At 42.2% G+C, this 21,126-nt stretch overlaps 1 protein-coding gene and 1 long non-coding RNA gene across 5 annotated transcripts in view; one reads left to right on the forward strand and one right to left on the reverse strand.

Moving 5' to 3' along the window:
- COL4A6 (collagen type IV alpha 6 chain) overlaps positions 1-21,126 on the reverse strand; it is a 426,646-nt gene that overhangs the window by 331,213 nt on the left and 74,307 nt on the right. The window lies entirely within an intron of this gene.
- LOC123522635 overlaps positions 226-21,126 on the forward strand; it is a 34,986-nt gene continuing 14,085 nt past the window's right edge. Inside the window, exon 1 of the long non-coding RNA XR_006680871.1 lies at positions 226-302. This is a non-coding gene — a long non-coding RNA (uncharacterized LOC123522635). The remainder of the gene's footprint in view (positions 303-21,126) is intronic.

Raw genomic sequence — 21,126 nt, forward strand, 5'->3', positions numbered from 1 at the left:
AAACGATGTACAAATGCGCTTTACACAATTGATGTGTGTATGGATTGGGATAACAGTTGTATGAGCCCCTAATAAAATGTTAAAAAAAAAAATTCAGGATTAAAAGTATAATCTTAATAAATAAATAAACAAAAGTACCATCTTCCCATTGTTCCATACACATAAAGGATCTCTGACGAAATTGGATGCTCCCATTTTGATTTCAGGAAACAGTCACTGCATTTGTTCACTCAGTCAACAAATATTGAGTCCTGCTATATGGAGAAAGTGGCAACTCCTCGAGTCATGATGCTGATGTTCTGGTAAGAATACTCTGACTATATACACCAAGAAACCAGCTCATTTCAGAAAGTTGATACAAGCAGTTCAGGAAAGCCCAGGGTGATGTGAGAGAGCTTCTCAGGAAGAGACCTGCTTTAGGTCGGGTGGTCAGAGAAGGCTTCTCTGAAGGGATGACATATGAACTGACACCTGAATGATGGGAAGGCATCAGCCATGCAAAATTCTTAGTGAAGAAAGTCATGAGTTGAAGGAACAGCAAATAGAGCATTAGCAGCAAAGAATAGTATTACATAACATGGGCATGTGTTAACTATGTCACAGGCGCTGCTCAAATGCTTTACAAATGGAAATCATTTCATTCTCACAAGAATCCCATGAAGCAGATAATAGCCCTTTATTTCCAGAGAGGAACATTAACACAAAAAAACAATAAAACAAAAACAAACTCACTGCCATTGAGTTCAATCTCACTCATAGTGAGCCTATAGGACAGATTAAACCATCCCTGCTGGTTTTCATGATTATAAATCTTTACAACAGTAGATAGCCTCATCTTTCTGCCAAGGACTGGCGGATGGTTTCGTACTACTGACCTTGAGATGAGCAGCCCAACGAGGAAGAGCTCCGAAGGGAGGTTTTAGGACTTGCCTAACCTAGTAAATGGCAGGTCCAGTATTCAAATCGAGGGAAGCTTGCTACAAAGTTTACATATTAACCATATAGGGAAGAGGTGTTCAAAGAATAAAAGAATGCATCCTTAAGAATCAGAATTTGCCTAACATGCACTGAAAAGGCTTACAAGGCAACCTGGGAAATTAAGAGCTCTGCCACTGAAACTCACCCAGCACCTCAGTGGAAGAAACACCTGGCACTCTGCTCCCTCAAAGAAGACAGCTGAGAAAGCCCAATGCGGCCATTCTATTCTGTCACACCAGGTAGTCAGCCCGGCGCATAACAAGCAAAACAACAGGGATTTATGAAGTTGATCCAGTAGTTTGGCTTCAGGAGAGCAGGTCAGATGGAACCATAAAAGGATTCACTTCATGCTAAATTAGATTTAAAACATGAAATTTTGATCTTCGGAGCTACAGGGTGCAATTGAACTGAGCTTCCGCACTTCACTTTTACCTAAGATTCTGAGGAGTCAGAAGAAAAAACAAGAAAACAAGGCAGGAAATACCAGCATGTAGGAATATTAGCCCTCCTCATAAACAATGACCATAAATCCAGGTTTCTATCATCTACCTAAAGAGCTCTCCAAGAAAAACAATCTGATTAAATGAGATAAGCATGAAGAAGCTGGCAACGTCATCAGTACAGTCAGTTCAGAGGTGGAATCATCATTCCTCATTTCCCTGGAATTTTTTTTATCTGCAGTACTACTTCTTGATTAGAATAAGAAGAGCAGACGCAGAAGTAGCGTCTTTTATCTAAAGGAAAAGACAAACTGCAAAATGCCTGCAAACGTGAATTCCTCATCTTCATGACTTTATACAACGAGGAGTAGAAAAGTCTGTTCAATCCCTTTTAAGGAGAAAAAAAGACAGCGGTTGAGCTCTAAATATGATTTGTTCATCCCTCTCCATTCTAGATTACCCTCTAGTCCTTTTCAGTTGTTTCATATCATTCAGTATTCTCTTCTCAATATACGTACATATGGAGTAGCTGTTACGAGTTGGGCTGTGATCCTCAAGGCCAGCCTCTCCTCAGGAGAAAGATGGGGCTTCTTATTCTCATAAACAGTTATGGTTTTGGAAATTCACCAGGGAGTTCTATCCTGTCCTATTGGGTAACTATGAGTTAGCTCCAACTCAATGGCAGTGAGTAAGATGGAAGTATAGACACTTCAGTCAATGACCCTTACAAAGCCAGGTAGAGAGAGAACTTGGAACTGGGATAAGAGATGAAAGAGTGCTTGCTACCCAGTTTGCAGAAAGCTGTAGATGACAGTGAAAGCCCAAAATCCATTTGCAGAGTCTCCATGGGGATGAAGCCTCCATTGAATTCCCTTGGACCCCTGACCAGGGATTTAAATAGCCTTGCCCTCAAACATCACAAAGTAAATGAATGAACGCAGATGTAGCTAGATTATATTTTAATATCTCATCACTTGCTTTCCCTTTTGATCCCACTTTTATTTCATTCTAGTTTTTATTATTTTCTGCTTTCTTTTAGATTGTGGCTTTTCTGTGTTTCATTTTGTTATTGTTGTTGTTGTTTTTGTAGGATTATCTTTATATGAAGTCCAAGATGGATAAATCTACAGAGACAGTAACTAGATTAATAGTTTCTTAGGGTTATGGCAGGGGAGGCTAGGGAAAATGGGGGTGGTAATGATAATGAGCACAAAAATGATGCAAATATTCTAAAATTGATTTTCATGATCATTTACACAACTTTACAAAATATATTAAAACATTGGACTGGATGATATGTGAATTATATGTCAATAAAACTATTTAAGGCAAAGGAGTATTAAGTTGGAAGACATCGAGCAGATCTTTTTCATTATACCCACTGGGAACAAGGCTCTGCAAGATTCAAAAGTCTGCAATGGACTCACTGAGCCAAGAGAGAAAGCTGTGGCAGTCCACTTCCGTAAAGTCTCCAGCTTTGGGACCCTCCTAGTTAGAAAGCTGCTATAAGTCAGAATTGACTTGATGGCACTGGGAACCTAGAGTTAGGTGGCTTCTCGGTTATGGCATGGTGAATTGATTTCTGTCCATCCCTACTTTAGTCACCAAAGAACATTTCAGCTTGGAATCTGGTCAAATGCCACACACAACCCCTGGATTCAATTTCCCTATCTGACAACCACTGAGATAAGCCAAGGACAACACTTGGGACATAAAATGGTTCTGCAGTTCCAAAATTCCAGACCAAGATGTAAGCCCCTCAGTGTCAGCTCTTCCAATTGGCTCTTGTCACTTCCACCAACCTCCCTTTGAACTACAAATTCCCTTCACCACCATCTGCCCACCTTCCACATATATTTTTACCTCGTCCTGTAAGGTCCCTTCTTTCTCTCTCTGTTTCTCTCTGGGATAACTGAAGTTGACAACTATTCCTTGGGGAATTTTAGAATAGTAACTCTGGTCGTTAGTATAGCCGGGCTCAGAATAATAGGCCATTAGTTAGCAACCAGGAGTCCAGTTAGAAAGGTGTTTTATAGTATTAACTCTTAAGGCATGCCCCGAACCAAATCCACTGCTATCAAGTCGTAGTGATACTACAGCACATAAGGCTGTTACAGCAGCTGAGGAGTCTATCTAAATCAGCTGTTGCAAATTCAAGGTTATTCCTATATAATATCACTAGCATTCAGGCTCCTAAGATTTGCCTGAAACCAATACTGCTCCCTCTCCCTGGCCAACCTAGAATTCCTTAGACACTCACAAGGTTCCTTTGCATGGCACTTAAAACGCTGGGTTGAACATCTTGTCAGTTCCAACTCATTGTGGCCTGATAGGACAGAGTAGAACTGCCCCTGTGGGTTTCTGAGACTTTACCTCTTTATAGGAGTAGAACGCTGTTTTGAAAGGCAGATCTTATGGATCACAGCCCAATGCATAATAATACAGCCAATGCAATCAAGTCTGGGTTGGCACTAGAGACACACAGTTTAAACATGATTTGACACAGAATATAAACCCAAAGCATTCTGGAAACAGATCAACCTACAGCATTCATACTATCTTTACGTCTTTGCCCATCATTCATTCCCTTTCCTGTATCACCAACCTCTTTTTCCCATTGGTGTCGTTCCCACCTTCTAAACCAGTGCTGAAGTCACCTGTATCATTTCATTTGATACTCAAGCTAAACCCATAATGTAGGGTGATACCATTATCCTCATTAAAAGTGAGAGTCACAGAATGAAGGGCATTACCAAAGGCCAGGCACCACTAGTAAACAACCAGGGCCAAGACTCCAGCCTGGATCTGTTTCACACCAAAGTCCATATTTATAGACACACTGCTAATGTTGCCTTCTTATCTAACTCAGGCAAGCGACAATTGCAGGAATTTTCCTATTATCCTGTCCTTTGAGGTAATGGAGGATGACTGTCTATATTATCCATGCAATACTCTTCCCTGTACCAGGAGATTCATTTCTTCTTAAAATTAGACACAGCTGGTTTAGTCTTTAGACTATAGTTAGTAGATCTTTAATTAAATCAGCAAGACCTGGAAAAATTTATTCAGCGCCTACTAGGTGCCCATTCTGTGTTGCAGGCACTCAATATAAGCTCTTGGCTTAAAGTGGAAGGAATCTATAAATATGGAATATAAGATAGTAAGCAGTAGTGGAAGTGAACAAATGTATACTATTCACTTTCATGTTCACCATATTCTGGAAAGTTAAAAGACAGAGGCTGTCATCATTTACCTTGGGGAAGTACTGTTGAGAGATTTACTACCTGCATAACATAGTCATATCTAAGGAAAGGAAAAAGAAGGCTTGGGTATCTCTCTTACTCATATAGTCAACTGATGTGATCTTGAATTGCGGTATTCAGAGCAGCTGCTCAAAGTCTGGCCGCAGCTGGGCAAAAGTCATTAACGTCAAGAGAGAAATATTTTCTAAGCACCCCAACAGCTGTGCCAATCACATTTGGAGGCAGCCAGATGTGTTCAGTGCACGTGTGAGCTAGCATCAAGAGTCCTTACCCAACTGCTAAATAACCCCATCTCAAGAGATCTATCCCATCTTCATTCACTTGATTTGCTAGGGTCCTCATTCTTGCCAGTATGCTTTCAGTCACACCAGTATCCAGCTGAAAATCTCATTTTTCCATTCTGTTCAACTGAGATTCTTCTCCACATGAAGCTGCCAGCCAATTAATACACTATCCACTATGTGCATAATGCTTTTAGGAACACAAGAACATATCTCTGTCCGCCAGGAACTTGCTAGTGGCTGACATTCCAGAAACCAGAAGAACCCACATTAAGAGGATCAGTAGAATTTACTGGCTTCAACTGGGATGTGGCAAGGCCCTTGATGCAAGGGAGGAGCACAGGATTTCAGAATAAGAATGATTTTAGGTTAGCCTAGCTAGCATACGTTCATGAAAGACTTTCCAGCTGGCGTATAAGAAAGTTTTGACTTTACAAGCCAAGAGCCATGGGCATGACTGGAGCCAGAAAGAAGAACTGGGTGATTCTGGAAAACTAGTCTGGGGCCAGATCAGAGAGGTCTTGTGTTCCCAGTAAGAAACGTCGGATTGCCATCTTACAGGAACCTGGAAACCAGAGCTATTATGATAATAGTGGATTCCTACCCCCAAACCCAAACAAGACCCACTGCAATCAAGTCCATTCCGACTTAATAGCAATCCTATAGAGCAGAGTAGAACGGCTCCTAGGGATTTCTGATATTATAAATCTTTACAGGACTAGCTGGTAGTTTCATCTGGGTTTGAACAGCCGACCATGCAGCTGGCAGTCCAATGCTTAAAACACTGTGCTACTTAATATAAGATATAATAATAATTTATAAATTATCAAGGGTGCATGGGGGAGGGGGAGGAGGAAGGGAGGGGGAGGGGAAAAAAGGAAAATGAGCTGATTCCGGGAACCCAAGAGGAAAGCGAATTTTGGGAATAATGAGGGCAACAAATGTATAGATGTGCTTTACACAATTGTGATGAATTCTATGAGCCCCAATAAATTGATTTTAAAAAAAGAAAAGAAAATGGAAGACTAAAAAAAAACAAAACACTGTGCTACCAGGGCTCCTCAATGATACTCTATAGGACAATGTTAGCACTGATTTCTCATTTTTTATTTTGAAGGGACCATGCCCCGTGACCCCTCCATACCAGATTTTATCGTCCTGTTCTCATTTCAATTCTGATCTTCCCCACCCCTGCTTGGTTATTAAAATACTACAATTATGATACGAACCCCCAGCTCCAATGCCTTTATCCCTGAGCTGTAAAAACCTGAAAAGTCACTAATGCCTATCATGCTACATTCAGCTCAATGAACTGCCCAAATCAATTGTTTCTCTAACGTAAAAACTATCTAAAGAGATAATTAAAAGGATTGGGAGGGAAGTTAGGAGAAGCAGAAGCCAGAAGACAAATTTATTTCACTCAGGAAGCCATAGTCGTTATCATAAAATAACAAATATTTATAGAGGGCTTTCATCCTGAAGAATCCCAGAGCTCCAGAGCAATGAACACTTGTAAATAGATTAAAGGAGCGACTCAGCTCTCCAAGAGAGTAAGCCTTTGCTCCCAGGCCCAGTGCACTACTAAGTCATTCCTGGGACAGCATTATAGTTTATCCAAGGGATTTTGGAAGAAGCTGGTTGGAACTTCCAAGTCATAAAACCTGGACAGCATGTATAAAGAACATCCTGGGAAATCTTTTTCACAAAGCCTGAGAGTAACAGGCAGGTCCAGTCACCTTAAGTCTCCTGCACGAAGATCACAGCTGCTTCAGAGGCCAGTGACATCTCACTGATTTGAGATGAAATTAGTTTACACTGTCAGAAGATGTGGTGTATATGACACCATGAACTCTTCCTTTGTGACCCATAGTTCTACATAAATTAATTCAGTAAGTATTTACTGGACGCATAGTCCAGAAGAAGAGCTCATCCACATCTCTTCAGAAATTCAAGTCAAGCCACAAATAACCACGAAGGGGGGGTTCTGGGTCCTTTCCTGGATCTAACATTAACTAGCCATACAGTCTTCGATAGTCATTTAGCATCTTGGCAACTCAATTACTCAAACTGAGGTGTGTGTATGAGACAGAGACCCAATCCAAGGTTGAAATGTCCTCAACAACCTATTTTTGAAAAATCTCTAGCCTATATTGGAACAATTCCAGTTCCTGGAAACTTCTTCCCTCTCAAGGTAGCCTATTGTACCTTTTGAGAGTTCAGATTATTTGACAGCTTTTCCTCATCTTGAGATGAAATGTATTTCCCGTAGCTTCAACAATTGATCTTAGCTCTAGGTTTGGCAGAGACGCAAACCAAACCCAACTCACTGCCATCCAGTTGATGCTGACTCACAGCTACCCTGTAGGGCAGGACAGAACTGTCCCTGTGACTTTCCAAGACTGCAACTCTTTATAGGAGTAGATCTTGTCATGAGCAGCCCAATGCAGAACCACTACAGCACCAGGGATCTTTCCTTCTCCCTTTTGAACACTACTCAGTTATGTTATATGAGCTACACCTCATGGCTAAGAACTGTCCTTAAACTTTAAGGTTTTATCTAACAAGTACAGAAAAATACATGCCAATCAAATCCTTTGATCTAGAAAGCATGCTCTATGTACTTGGTTTTATGCAATGGATAAATAAAGTAGCTCAAAACAAGGATGAAGTTCCTCAAACCCAGCGTCAGCTGAGGTGATTTGCCCAACAAAAGGAGAGAGTAAACTGTAACTGGAGGTAACACGGGCCTAAGGAAGAGCAAAAACATGAATTGGAATTATTATTTGGCAAGACTATAAACAAGAGGGAAGAGTTACTTTGTCCATCCCCTTTGAAGCAGCCACAAAGTCTATGAGTCCATGAATCAAGCAACCTCCTCTAATCTTTCATAAATATCTGCATGTGGCTTGATGATGAGAATCTTTTCGGAGGTTCTTTAAGAACTGAGTCCATAAAACAAGGTATCATCAGTAATCTAGGGTAACACCATAGTGGCCCTGCTGATTTCACACAGGGAAGACCTTGCCTAAATAAGAAATTCAGAGATAAAATGAAAAAGTAGCAGGGCCAATTTCCAGCCCCACACAACAGCATATCTTGTCCCAAAGTCACACCACTAGTAAGTAGAAGAGCAAGGCTTGGAAGCTGTGTGTCCAGACCCCAAGCCACTAGTGACCAGTCTTTGTTCTTTCATCCTTCACAGCTGCTAGCTTCTAGACATCAGCCATCTGCATTTGCATCTTCATTTCTAGCATCTGCATGCCTGCTAACTGCAAAGGAGGCCTTCGAGGGTTCTTCACTCACATCAGGCATTCTGACCGCGTCTGCATACCATATTACCTGCATTGTCTCCCAGTCAGTTAGTTGTCCCTGAGCCTTTAAAGCTGGGTTTCGACTTCGCCATTCTGATCGGGAGACCTCTCCAGGCATTTCCCTCCTTCACCACACTCGGCTCTTGACAATCCTCATCAAGACTGCAGAATCCAGTTGAAATTAAAGGCCACTTTGCCTATCCCTTGAAGAGGCCTTTCCTCTCCTTCCACAATCAGTTCAAGGAGATTTTATCGAGCACCTGCTATGAGATAATATATCAAAAAATCACTAAGCGCTCCCTATTGTCTAATGAAAAACAACAAATTTCTTAGTGAGCAGTATGTTATATAGGATCTTTTAAAATGTTTCAGCCTTACCTCCAACCCACTCAGACTCGCTAACATGCATCCACCCATATGATGCAGCTGATTTGCTGTCCCTTAAACATACAGTGTATTTAACGTGAGACAGAGAGGGAATGTGTGCACTGATGCTGTTCCCTCAGTGTGGGACACTTCATAGCTACTTGGGATTCCTACTCAACTTTCAAACTTCAACTTTACTTTTTCTCTTGGCCCTTTCCTACCTCTCCACGTCCCCAAATCATTTATCTCTTGACTGCATTCTCAGGGCAAGACTACTTGTAGCACTAACAAAGCTTACTAAAGTTATTTGCTGATGGTCATATGTATTTTCACCTGACTTGAAAGTAGAGCCCTTATGGCTAGCTTCATAGTTCTGGTGCAGTGTCTGGAACAGAATAATGGTCAAGGAATGTTACATGAAGGAAGGAAATTACTATGTTTTATTTTCTTTTTACCCATAAAATCAAACCAAACGAAAAAAACAGAGTTGTCCTCAACTCTAAGTCATGAAGACCCCAGGAATGTTTGAGTAGACCGTATTATATAGGGTTTGACTGGTTGATTGTTTTTGGATCCAGATATTTCTTTCAAAGTACTTCTAGATAGACTTGAACCTCCAACCTTTCAATTAATTAGGTGCCAAGACCATTCACTGTTTGTACCACCTAAGGCTTCCTTCGAACCAATAACCGAAAAACCAAGCTCTCTGCCATCGAGTCAGTTCTGACTTATGGCGACCCTATAAGACAGGGAAGAACTGCCCCTATGGGTTTTCAAGATTGTAACTCTTGGGAGTAGATGGCCTCGTCTTTCTCCTTTGGAGGATCTGATGGTTTCGAACTGCAGATCTTGTGGATCACAGCCCAACATGTAACCACTACGTCACCAGTGCTCTTTTTTATATCCATAGAAGATCCTTAATAAACCTCTGGCAAAGAAAAAAATAAGATTTCCAAACCCAGAAAAATACAATATATGTTGTTGTTGCTAGGTGCCATCGATTTGGTTCGGAATCCTAGTGCCCCTATGTATAACAGGATGACACACTGCCCACTCCCGCACCATCCTCATCATTGCCCATTGTTTCTGCCTGAGTCAATCCATCTTGTGGAGGGCTTTTCTCTTTTTCATCTCCCTTACAGTGCTCATAATTTCAAAGTTCTAAATAGTGTAGATGGAGAGCAATATGATAATAAGACAGACCACCCAAGTGCTCCAGAAGTTCATAAAAAAGAGAAAGAAATATAGGCTGGTGGGGGGTGGGGAGAGGTTTGTAGGATAGCGCTTCTCAAATGTTAACCATAAATAAATCGAGATTTTATTCATTCAAGGATTCATTGAATCCATGGCAGTGAGTTGGTATTTTCAGAACAGTTGATTTAAGTCGGTTTGGGAGGGGCCTAAAAAAAACACACCCCAGTTCGAATAAGCTCCTGGGTGATACTGATTCGGCTAGTGAGAGCAGTAGTGAGGATAGGAAACTTTCTTAGAAGTGGTAGTTCTTAAACCAGACACGTTTCTTAGCTCTTTAGCTAGGCAACCTAAGTAAAATGATATGACAAGAAACAAAAGCAAGGAATCCACTGCCACTGAGTCGATTCCAACACATAGTCACCCTATAGGACAGAGTACAACTACCCCCTTGGCTTGAAGAGGCTATAAAGCTTTATGGGAGTAGAAAACCTCATCTTTCTCTCACTGCGTGGCAGGTGGATTTGGACTTTGCCATTAGAAGCCCACCACTTAAGCCACTGCACCAGCAGGACAGGGAAGAACACATTTTATTCCTAGCAGTGTAACAGGAATCATCACGTTGATGGAGTAAAAACCCACTGCCATCAAATTGATTTTGACTCATACTAGCCCTACATAGGGCTTTGGGACGGCATCTCTTTATGAGAGCAGACAGCCTCGTCTTTCTCCTGTGGAGCGACTGGTGGGTTCAAAGCACAGACCTTGCAATCTTTTAAGGGAATTAGTTAGTAGTGATAAGGCTACAGAGGTTAAGGGAAACACGATTTTTGGTTACTTCAAAAACTCTGAGGAGTTTATACTTTCCATAGCAAATTCTTAAGGATCTGATGTAGGTATAATCTTTACATATTATATTGTTATAGAAACTGTACCATTTATAACACACTTCTTTTTCCTGATGCATCATTGTCTTCTGATCCTCACAGCAACCCTGAGCATTAGGTCAGGTGTTTTCATTGCCATTTAACAGGATGAGGAAACTGAGGCTGGCAGTCTGTCACTGCTTTTACCCAAAACTTAGATTACAGATAGGACACAGATCAAGTTTGTATGGCTCCCACTTCAAAGTGATTACTCATCACACCATGGTGCAGATTGCCACTTTAAAACCAGAGGGTACTGAAAAGGAGTACTTGTGAAATTATCTTCCCATTATCAGAATCCTTTCTTTTACTGCAGCTCATCATCAGGCTAAAGAAAATCTGCCTTTAGAACGACAATTCCTTAACCCCAAAGCTTATCAATTATGTACTCATTGAGGGTTTCTCCCTGTCCTTCATTCCACACTCATGTTAAAGAAGAATGCAATGAATTAAATAAGAGAGTCTGTGGAGGCACCTGCTAATCTTTATTGTTTGGAAGAAATTACGTGGAAGCTGTTTTCATCTCCTCCCCGAGGCTTTGTGATTATTGTTTCACTTCTGATTCACCTGTTGTTTGTCTCGCCCAATCTAGAGAATCGATCATGCTGGCATTGCCCACTGTGATCTTACAGAAGTGTGTCATCCTCCACATTTCTCTGCATTAGAGATTCATTTTTGGGAATCTGCAGCACTAGGGGACTAACAGTGTCATACTTTCTGATGTTTTCTTGTCAGTTGAAAACAGCACTGTACTTTGTAGCTTTCGAGTCTGAATAAAACCAACCCTGCTGCCATGGAGTCGATGGAGACTCATAGCAGCCCTACAGGGTTGTCAAGGGTGTGATCTTTAAGGAACTGACTGCCACATCTTTCTCCCAGGGAGGAGCTGGTAGTTTGGAACCTCTGACCTCTGAGTAAGAAGCCAAGCACTTAAACCACTGCTCCACTAGAGTTCCTTCGATGCTAAATGGAGCCTAATTCTATTAAAGCAGCTCAGGAATAGACCTTTTTTCTTTTCTAGAAAGGATCAGAGAGATTGCTTCCATGTAAAGCTCTATATAACTCATATCATCAGATAGATAACTAGAAACCTAGCAAGTTATCAAGTAGCGCTTCAAGCTTGATTGATTTCCATCATATCTGTTTAAAAATATTTTAAAATTGTGATTTAGGTGAAGGTTCCTATGCATTAAAAAATTCCTATGCATTTTGATCCAATTCATCCTTTGCAATTTCCTCACCGCACTAATGCTTATCCTACTTCCTCTCGGTGTTTCCTGTTGCCATTCCTCCTTCTTTTGTGACTCTCAGAATTATTTCCTAGGGGAAATGCTGCTCTTTTGATCTTAAAATGTTAGTGAATGATGGGGGGAGTGCGGAGTGGAGACCCAAAGTCCATTAGTAGGCCACTGGATATCCCCTTGCAGAGGGGTCTCGGGGAGGAGATGAGCCAGTCAGGGTGCGATGTAACAATGAAATGATGAGAAATACAACTTTCCTCTAGTTCCTAAAGGTTTCCTCCCCGCTCCCACTACCATGACTCGAATTCGACCTTGCAAGACTGGCTAGACCAGAGGATGTACACTGGTACAGATAGGAACTGAAAATACAGGGAATCCAGGGCGGATGATCCCTACAGGACCAGTGGTGTGAGTGGCGAAACAGGGAGGGTAGAGGGAGAGTGGGTAGGAAAGAGGGAACCGATTACGGGGAAGTATATGTGACCTCCTCCCTGGGGGACGGACAACAGAAAAGTGGGTGAAGGGAGACGTCGGACAGGGCAAGATATGACAAAATAACAATTTATAAACTATCAAAGGCTCATGAGGGAGGGGAAAAATGATGACCTAATGCCGGGGGTTTAAGTGGAGAGAAAATGTTTTGAGAATGATGAGGGCAATGAATGTACAAATGCGCTTTACACAATTGATGTGTGTATGGATTTTGATAAGAGTTGTATGAGCCCCTAATAAAATGATTTTAAAAAATGTTAACTATTCAAACACAGAGGTGAGTTCAGTTCCAGGCTTGAAAGGTTTGAATGCTCAGAAGGCACCAACTTGGCCTATTTATGTTGAACATGTTACATATCATTAGGAGAGACCAGTCCTTGGAAAAGAGCATCTTACTTGGTAATGTAGAGGGCAGACCCTTGACATTGCTGATGGACACAGTGGCTACAATAATGGGCTCAAGCATTACAACAATCATGAGGCTGGTGTACGACCAAGCGGTATTTCATTCTTTTGTATATAGGATCGCTATGGCAACCAAATATTTAGGCAAGAAAGGTTTAATGGCTGTGTGTTGGTAGGTTAGTACATTAACCACTCTGAGCCACAAAAATTTACATCCCATCTAAATGCTATTCAATCTTGTGCATTCCATGCCGGGGCATTAGGAAAAATATTCTGTCCAGAGTCCATGCAATTGATTAAAAACAACAACAACAAAAAGAATGGGCCTCAATCTGTGGTTTGGAAAACACTGATATAAGGTGATGTTAAAGCACAGCCCTCTAAAAACGTTGAGAAAAGTAATTTCCTTGTATTGAACTCCAATTTGGTCTATTTCCACACTCTGGGTTGCCTGCATGACACTACTGCTGGGTTTTAAGGTCCCTGATTCCCTGAACACTCTTACAAGGACTGGTGGAGAAGGATGTTTGGCATAGTCAGAGTGGTTTATGAGTTGGCCTGCTAATGGCAATGTCAGCAGTTCAAAATCATCTGCTGCTTTCTTGAGATAAAGACGAGGCTTTCTGCTTCCATAAAAATTTACAGCCTTGGAAACTGACAGGGGGCAGTTTTACTGTGTTCTAGAGAGTTTTGAGGGCCGTGAATTTTTGAGTTTTGAGCAAGGGGTCTCAAAGGAGGCCTGTTGGTGCGATGGGATATGCATTGGGCTGCTAATTGCAATGTGGGCCGTTCAAACCCATTAGCCACTCTACCAGCTAATGATTAGGCTAGCTGGAGTGGAATTTCTTAATATGGCTCTTTTCCCAAACTAACTCCATGGCAGTTAGTTTGGAGTTTTTTTGTACCCAAATCTCTGTAACACGCTAAATGATTGATTGGGTGGGACTAGACAAACTAAAAGAGGGGTCTGGGCATTTTTTGATACCACACCCCCTGGCTATACAGATGAGCCATCGTTAAAGCTGAAGCAGAGAGAAAGAAACCCCGAGGACCTTGTAAGAGTACATTCAAGATCTCTGGCTGAAGTGGTGGAGACCGTCGAGACCAGATGCATCATAGACTGGCACAAGGACTCAGGAGTCTTTTTCCTCATTCCGCCCAAGACTATGGGTCTGTGGGACACAGTGACAGGCAAGCTGGTTTCCTGGCCCATGGAAGCAAAGGCCAAGGGGCCATGGGGCCGAGAGACTGAGAACCAGCGAGGGTGACTTGGCTGCTGGCTGAGGATACCATCCTTACTGCTTGCTGATTGCTGATCCTGACTTATGGTAACCTATTGACTTCCCTCATAAACCCCTTTAATTATGAGTATTGTCTGTGACTTCTGTTTGGCCACTTCAATTAATTATCCAACCTAGCATAGATGTAGTGTCATGGGATCAACTGTTAGTGTCAGAACAGGTAAAGCAGGATGAAGGTTGGAGGCATGTCTGATCCCTGCCACAAGGCAATAGAGAAGTCAGGGAAGGTCAGATATATCTGCCCCGTGCCATTTACAGCAATTCTCCCATAAAGATTGACAGCCACACAAACTCTGTATAATCACACAAACACTGTCTTGAGGAGTTGGAACTGACTTGATGACAGTGGGTTTGTTTGTTGGGTTTGTGAGACCTTGCAGGAGGTATGATATTGCAGTAGTTAAGCAGCTAAATTACTAATCAAAAGGTCAGTGAGAAGACCCCACCACCAACTACTTCATAGGAGAAAGATGTTTCCAAGGCTATAAATGTTTACAGACACAGACTGCTGTATCATTCTTCTGCAGAGTAGTTGGTAGGTTTGAATAGCTGACCTTTTGGTTAGTAGGTGAGCATGTAACCATTGCACCACCAGGGTCCCTTTCCATAAAGATTACAGCCTTAGAAACCCACAGGGGCAGTCCTACTCTGTCCTACAGGGTCAATATGAGTCAAAATTGGATGTCAACCAAGCAAAACCAAAACACTCACTATCGTTGAGTCAATGACAACTCATAGCAATCCTATAAGGACAAGGTAGAATTGCCCCTGTGGGTTTCTGAGACAGTAACGTTTTATGGGAGTAGAAAGCCTCATCTCTCTCCAACAGAGTGCCTGGAGCAGCTGGTAGTTTCAAACTGCTGACCTTGTGGTTAGCAGCCCAATGTGTAACGCAGCAGGGCTATCTGACTCACCCCGGGGCGGGTGGGGCCTGGGAGGGGGACACAGGGTTTGACATATATTATACATTCAACTGTTCTTACTTCCCACCCCTCACTTAATTGCGCACTCAGACACACACATTTTGCTATTGACCTCACCAAGCCTCTTAACTCTTCCTGAACCAGTAATGCATGTCTATGCCACCATCTGTACCTTTGTACAGACTGTCCATTCTTCTTGAAACGCTTCCCACAAAAGGTCCTCTGCTCGACCAAGGATCAGCTCCAATGTCAGCTCTCCTGTGACACCTTCCTGATGCCTCTGGAAACTAAATTAACTTCCCCTCCATGCCCCCCCGGACTTTCTTCAAATCTCTATTATTGGAATGAGGAAAGTATCTGCTCACTGGTTTATCACCTGCACTATAAACTCGACTGAGACAGCGGTTGTCTCATTGATTTCCTTTTTAAAAATAGCATGTATTGTGTGATTTTTTTAAATACAGAAAAGTATTAGAAAGAAGAAACCACAATTCATCTCCCGGAAACTCTTCGTGGCCTTAAAAATATATAGCAATACAAGAACAGACTAGGAAAATTCAAACTGTATAAAAGGGTTTAAAATGCAAAGTAAATGTCTCCCATTAGCCTATCCTTGTCCCAGAAGAAACCTTTGATAAGTTTCTTGCATATTCTGTTAGAAAAATTTGTATATAGATGTCATCACAAATAGATATACTGTATGTTATCAGAGCCTTTTTTTGCACTGAAGATTTGCTTTGAAACACAATATTTTATGCCTTACTTTTTCTGTTTAATTATATATCTCACATCTTTTCAAATCACATATAAGGCACCCTCATCCTTTTAAGAAGCTGTATAATATGGTATTTGGGATACATGTGATTTAGTTAACTATTCTATGAGGACACTTTAAAAAGTGCGTGGAAAAATGGAGTTGAAAGGTAATGGAATTTCCCCACCCACTTTTTTGAAACTTCCTTTAATTGTGTATGTGTGTGTTACCCCCCCTTTCTTACAGTTACATGTGACATTGCAATCATGTTGTAACACTTTGTAAACGTGGGCACGTATCATAGTTCATTAAATCAAGACTGCATCTCAACTTCAGATTGATTAAAATGTGGAAAATGTAGTATATGTTAGAATTGATAAAATATGGTATATTTAGAGGACAATCTTTAACAAGTGGAACTGATGAATCAAAGAGCATGTGACTTTAAATTCTGACATATACTACCCAAACAAACAACCAAACAAAAGACCCTGTTGCCATCCAGTCAAATCTAATTCATTTTGGCCCCATATGTTACATAGTAGAACTGAATTCCATAAGGTTTAATTTATGAAAGCAGATCACCAGGCCTTTTGTGGTAGTTACATAATATCATGTCCCTAAGTGCAGGTGTGGAGTCTACTCTGTTAATCAAGTCACAGACTGATGATGCCTCTTTGTGGGCGTGGCCTTCTCATGAGGATTCTGGAAACTTCCTCTCTGTCTTCATACTTCTGTTGACAAGCCACATAGAGACATGTTGAGACCCACCAGGAGCCCCTCTTCTCTCCACCTTTCTGTTGGTGAGCCACAAAGCTGAGACCTGCGAGAGTCTTGTGATGTTTCCATTACCATTGGATCCACATGACTCTGCACCCACCAGCCTGTGATCTTCCTGCATTCTCCATCATTGCATGTCGCTGCATGAGTCTGAACTGGGATTTTTAGGTTAGTATTGGACTTACGGCCTTGATTTGGACTGGGCTGGGCTTTTTTCTTGATATCCAATTACTCCTTGATATAAAGCTCTTTCTTATACATACATGAATGTCTTTGGATTTGTTTCTCTAGTCAACCTGGCCTAATGCACCTTTTTTCTACGGCACTGAAGGGTGGACTCAAACCACCAACATTTAGGCTAGTAGTTCAGCCCATATTGTTTGTACCACCCTGTATTAGTCTGGGTACTTTGGAGAAACAAATCCACAGAAACTCATGTATAAGAGAGAGTTTTATGCAAAGAAAATGTGCATCACGAAAACATCCCAACCCAATGCTGCCCAAGCCCACAAGTCCAACATTAACCCATACCCAACACCAGTCCACAAAGTCCTTCACCTCACAAAACAGAGGCAATAATGCCGACTGCAGGAGGAAAGCTGAGTCCGTGAACGTGTAAGCATCTCACCACTGGCAGGGGTCTCCACATGGCTGCTCCAGCACCCAGGGCTGCATCGGGATAGATCCATGCGGCTTCTCCTTGGGGATGTCTTGCAGGAAGTCAATCTTGCAAGCTGAAGCAGGGAACTGCTAAGGCAGCTGCACCCGATGCAACCATCACAAAACAAGAGACCCGAGAACTAGAAAGGCGAGGCTTCACCACCCATTTATCCCTCCGCCTTTCAACCAGCACCACATGTGATTATCGGCCAGGCTGGCACAATTAACTAACTCACACCCAGAGACCTATTGTTAGCAAATTGCTGTACAAAAAAGGCTGAGTCGATTTCTACTTCCAGAACAACCATTTCCACTTGGCCCTCACAAACATACTTTTGCCCAAACTGAGCAAATAGCCAATATTTTAATTGCCAAAGAAAGAGATTATATCGAACTTGCTCTCATGAAGTACTGTTTGAAAATCACTGCATTCCAATTCTCCTTCCATGTTTTAACCTCCAGATACACCGATTTCCCATGAAATATCATCGAGTACTTGGCTCTGGGAAAGTAGAACTTTTCAAGTAAGAGTTCATTCAAACAGAAGGTTTTCCACTTAATGTAGCACCTCTGAGCTAAAGCACAACCAGAAAGACAACAAGGATGGATGCAGTGAGCTTATACAAGAAAAATACTTCTTCCTTCTGCCAAAAAACCCCAAAGAAACCCAAACTAAAAAACCAACAGCTGAAATCACAGATCGGAAAGAAGCAAGTGTTCATGCATTTCACCCTTGGCACTCATTTTGCCTAGCTGACTAGCTGATCTTAAGATTCTAACCCCTGGTTTCACCCATCCCCCAAATCTGTCCCAACTCATGCATCATCTGAGAAAATAGGTATCTCTTCTAATCACATCATTGTCTCATTGAAGGTACCCTGGTGACACAGAAAAAGCCCTGGTGATATACTGGGCTGTGAATTGAGCTGCTGAGCACAAGGGCTGCAGTTCAAATCCACCATTCACTCTTCAGGAGAAAGATGAGGCCAGCTGCTCCCACCAAGATTTGTAGCCTCAGAAACCCAAAGAGAAAGTTCTCTCTTGCCCTACAGGGTCGCTGGAGCAGAGTGGTTCCTAGTTGGGGTGCTAACTGAAAAGGTCAGCAGTTTGAAACTGCCAGTGGATCCACAGGATAAAAATGAGACTTTCTAATCATGCAAACAGTTACAGTCTCAGAAACCACAGGGGCAGTTCTACGCTGTCCTATAGGGTCACTACGTGAGTCCAAATGGACTCGACAGTGAGTTTGATTTTGGATAGGGTTGCTGTGAATCCGAATGGACTCAAAAGCAGTGAGTTTCGTTTTGGTATTTTTATGTTTTGACAACCAAATCCTCCAATTGAGAATGACGTGCATTTAGCAGACATAGTTTTTCATTGTTGGCTTCCCTCTGAAGTTTGGAGAGGCTGTTTCTTCAGCTTTATATAGGTTCCAGTGCTACTAATAAGGAGATGGTGTCCTAAGGAGGGCTGGGTTGGTGGGGTCTTAAACAGAGCTCCACTTATTCAAACAGAGAGGAGCAGACAAAAAGTTATTTACTTTATTTAACAAATAGTCATTGAGCACCTACCAAGGATCAGGCATTATCCTACTCCCGGAAAGAGTTACAGTTTTGGAAACCAAGGGACAGTCCTACCCTGCTCTACAGGATCACCATGAGGTGTACTTGATGGCAGTGGATTTGCTTGTTTTTTGGAGAGTAGAATAGCAGGAGCCCTGGTGGTACAGGAATTAAAGCGCTTAGCTGCAAATGCAAAGGTCAGCAGCAGTCCAAACCTATCAGCTATGAGAAGAGTTTGAATGTAAGGAGTGTATGTACTGAGGGAGAAAAGATGTGGCAGTCCACTCCTGCCGACATTCACAGCCTTTGGGAGCAGTTCTACTCTGACTCGTGGGATCGTTGAAAGCTGGAATTGACTTGGTGGCAGTGAACCAAACATCCCCAACTTGTGCTTCTGTGGAATCCATATGAGGGTGGAGGCAGAGTGCTGAAACAAAGTGAAATATATGGCATAGTAAGTGGAGATCAATATGATGATGAAAAATAAATCAGGGATGGGAAGGAGATATTGAAAACCTGGGGGTTGGTTTAACTATTATCTGTTATGTCAGGCCCAGTGCCAAGTATGTCCCACACATGATGGAATGAGAGAGGACAAGAAGAACAAGAAGGGGGGTGGGGAGGGCAGCTCTCCTGAGCTTAAGTTTGTCTTTTGAATTAGTTTGTGAGTTCACGGTTTCCAGCTTCCCTGCAGAATAGAAGATGGATATGGAAGGGGAAAGGCGAAGCGAACCATTTGTCAGAGTTTCAGGCTTTTGGGTGGATCACAGAGAATGTCTTAGGTATTTACAACAGGGTTTACTTCAAGAGCAAAGTTTATTCTGATATTAAGCACACTCCATACTAAGCTCTTGTGGATGATCTATCTACATGGCGCTTCTGTTTCTAATCACACAAGTCACTATGTGTACACAGAAGAGTTGGAGTGTAAGTAGTGTATATCACATTAAAATCCAAAGCCACTGCCGCTGAGTCGATTCTGACTCACAGTAACACTATCCAGGGTTTCTGAGGCTCGAAATCTTTACAGGAGCAGATAGTAGAGAGAGTGGGTTTGAACCACTGACTTGGAGGTTACCAGTCCAACATTTACCCAAGAGCAACACTAGAGCTTCACATTAAAAAGATCATAATAATATGGGTGAATGCTAAAGAGGTATGGGTTAGCTCCTTGTAGACCATGACAGAGGTGCTATTTGAGAGGGATTCAAAAAAGGACCTGCATGGGAGGCCGAGATGAAGAGTGTGTGACTAAGTGTAGAAGAGGAAAAAAGAGAAAGAACAAAGGTGGTGGGGTCGGGGAGGCAAATAATGTTTGTTGAGCTGCAGTTGAGGTCATGGGAAACTTGTAAAAATGAAATCTCCACTTTGCTGCGCCCCACCCCACCCAGCACTCACTGTATGGCTTCAAACTCCCTCCTTCAAAGACACATGAGCTAAGCTAAGGAATTGGTTCAAGTGCTTTGCAAAATCAAGGAAACTAATAGTCATTTTTTTCATTGGGGAAGACCGGACCTCTGCACATCAAAGAATGGCCCCACTTTTCAATGGGTAGCTTCTCACAGCAGTACCTGGCTCCCTGAATCTCAATAACTCCAATAACCACACAAGCCTCCTTTTGTGTGGAACTCCTATGCAATCAAAACAAATCACCAAACAGATGTTTGCCTAACCTATCAGAGGAAGAGAGCTTCAACATTTAGTGGAGCTGAGGCCCTCAAAAGGCTCCTCTGAATGATAGGTGCTCAGGCTGCCTGGCTATGGGAAATGGCTTCCTCCGTCTTCCTGAAAACTCTACTACCTTGACAGGAATTAAATCAGATCACCTCCGAACGAGGGTAGTAGTCCAACAGTCTACATCTAAATGGACTGGGACCAGGCAAATCCAGGTGCTGATGAATTGAAACTAGTGGAGATGCTTCAAACCCTCTTTTCAGAGAGGGAAGCTGATGAGGTCCGATAGCTTGGCGGGAGGAGGCTATTGTGTAAAGTGACACAGAGGCCCGCCATTTAAAGATGATAAAAGTGCAGTCTTCAAGGAGAGGGCCCTTTGTACAGTGCAGTGGTTCTCAACCTTCCCAATGCCCATGACCCTTTCAGACAGTTCCTTATGCTGTAGTGACACCAAACCATAAAATTATTTTCCTTGTTACTTCATCACTGTCATTTTGCTACTGTTATGAATTGGGAGATGCCTGTGAAAGGGTCATTCGACCCCCAAAGGGGTCACAACCCACAGGTTGAGAACCGCT

Source organism: Echinops telfairi, unplaced genomic scaffold (assembly GCF_000313985.2).
Source record: "Echinops telfairi isolate 266 unplaced genomic scaffold, ASM31398v2 ScPeMD7_7427;HRSCAF=8465, whole genome shotgun sequence".
Taxonomy (NCBI): domain Eukaryota; kingdom Metazoa; phylum Chordata; class Mammalia; order Afrosoricida; family Tenrecidae; genus Echinops; species Echinops telfairi.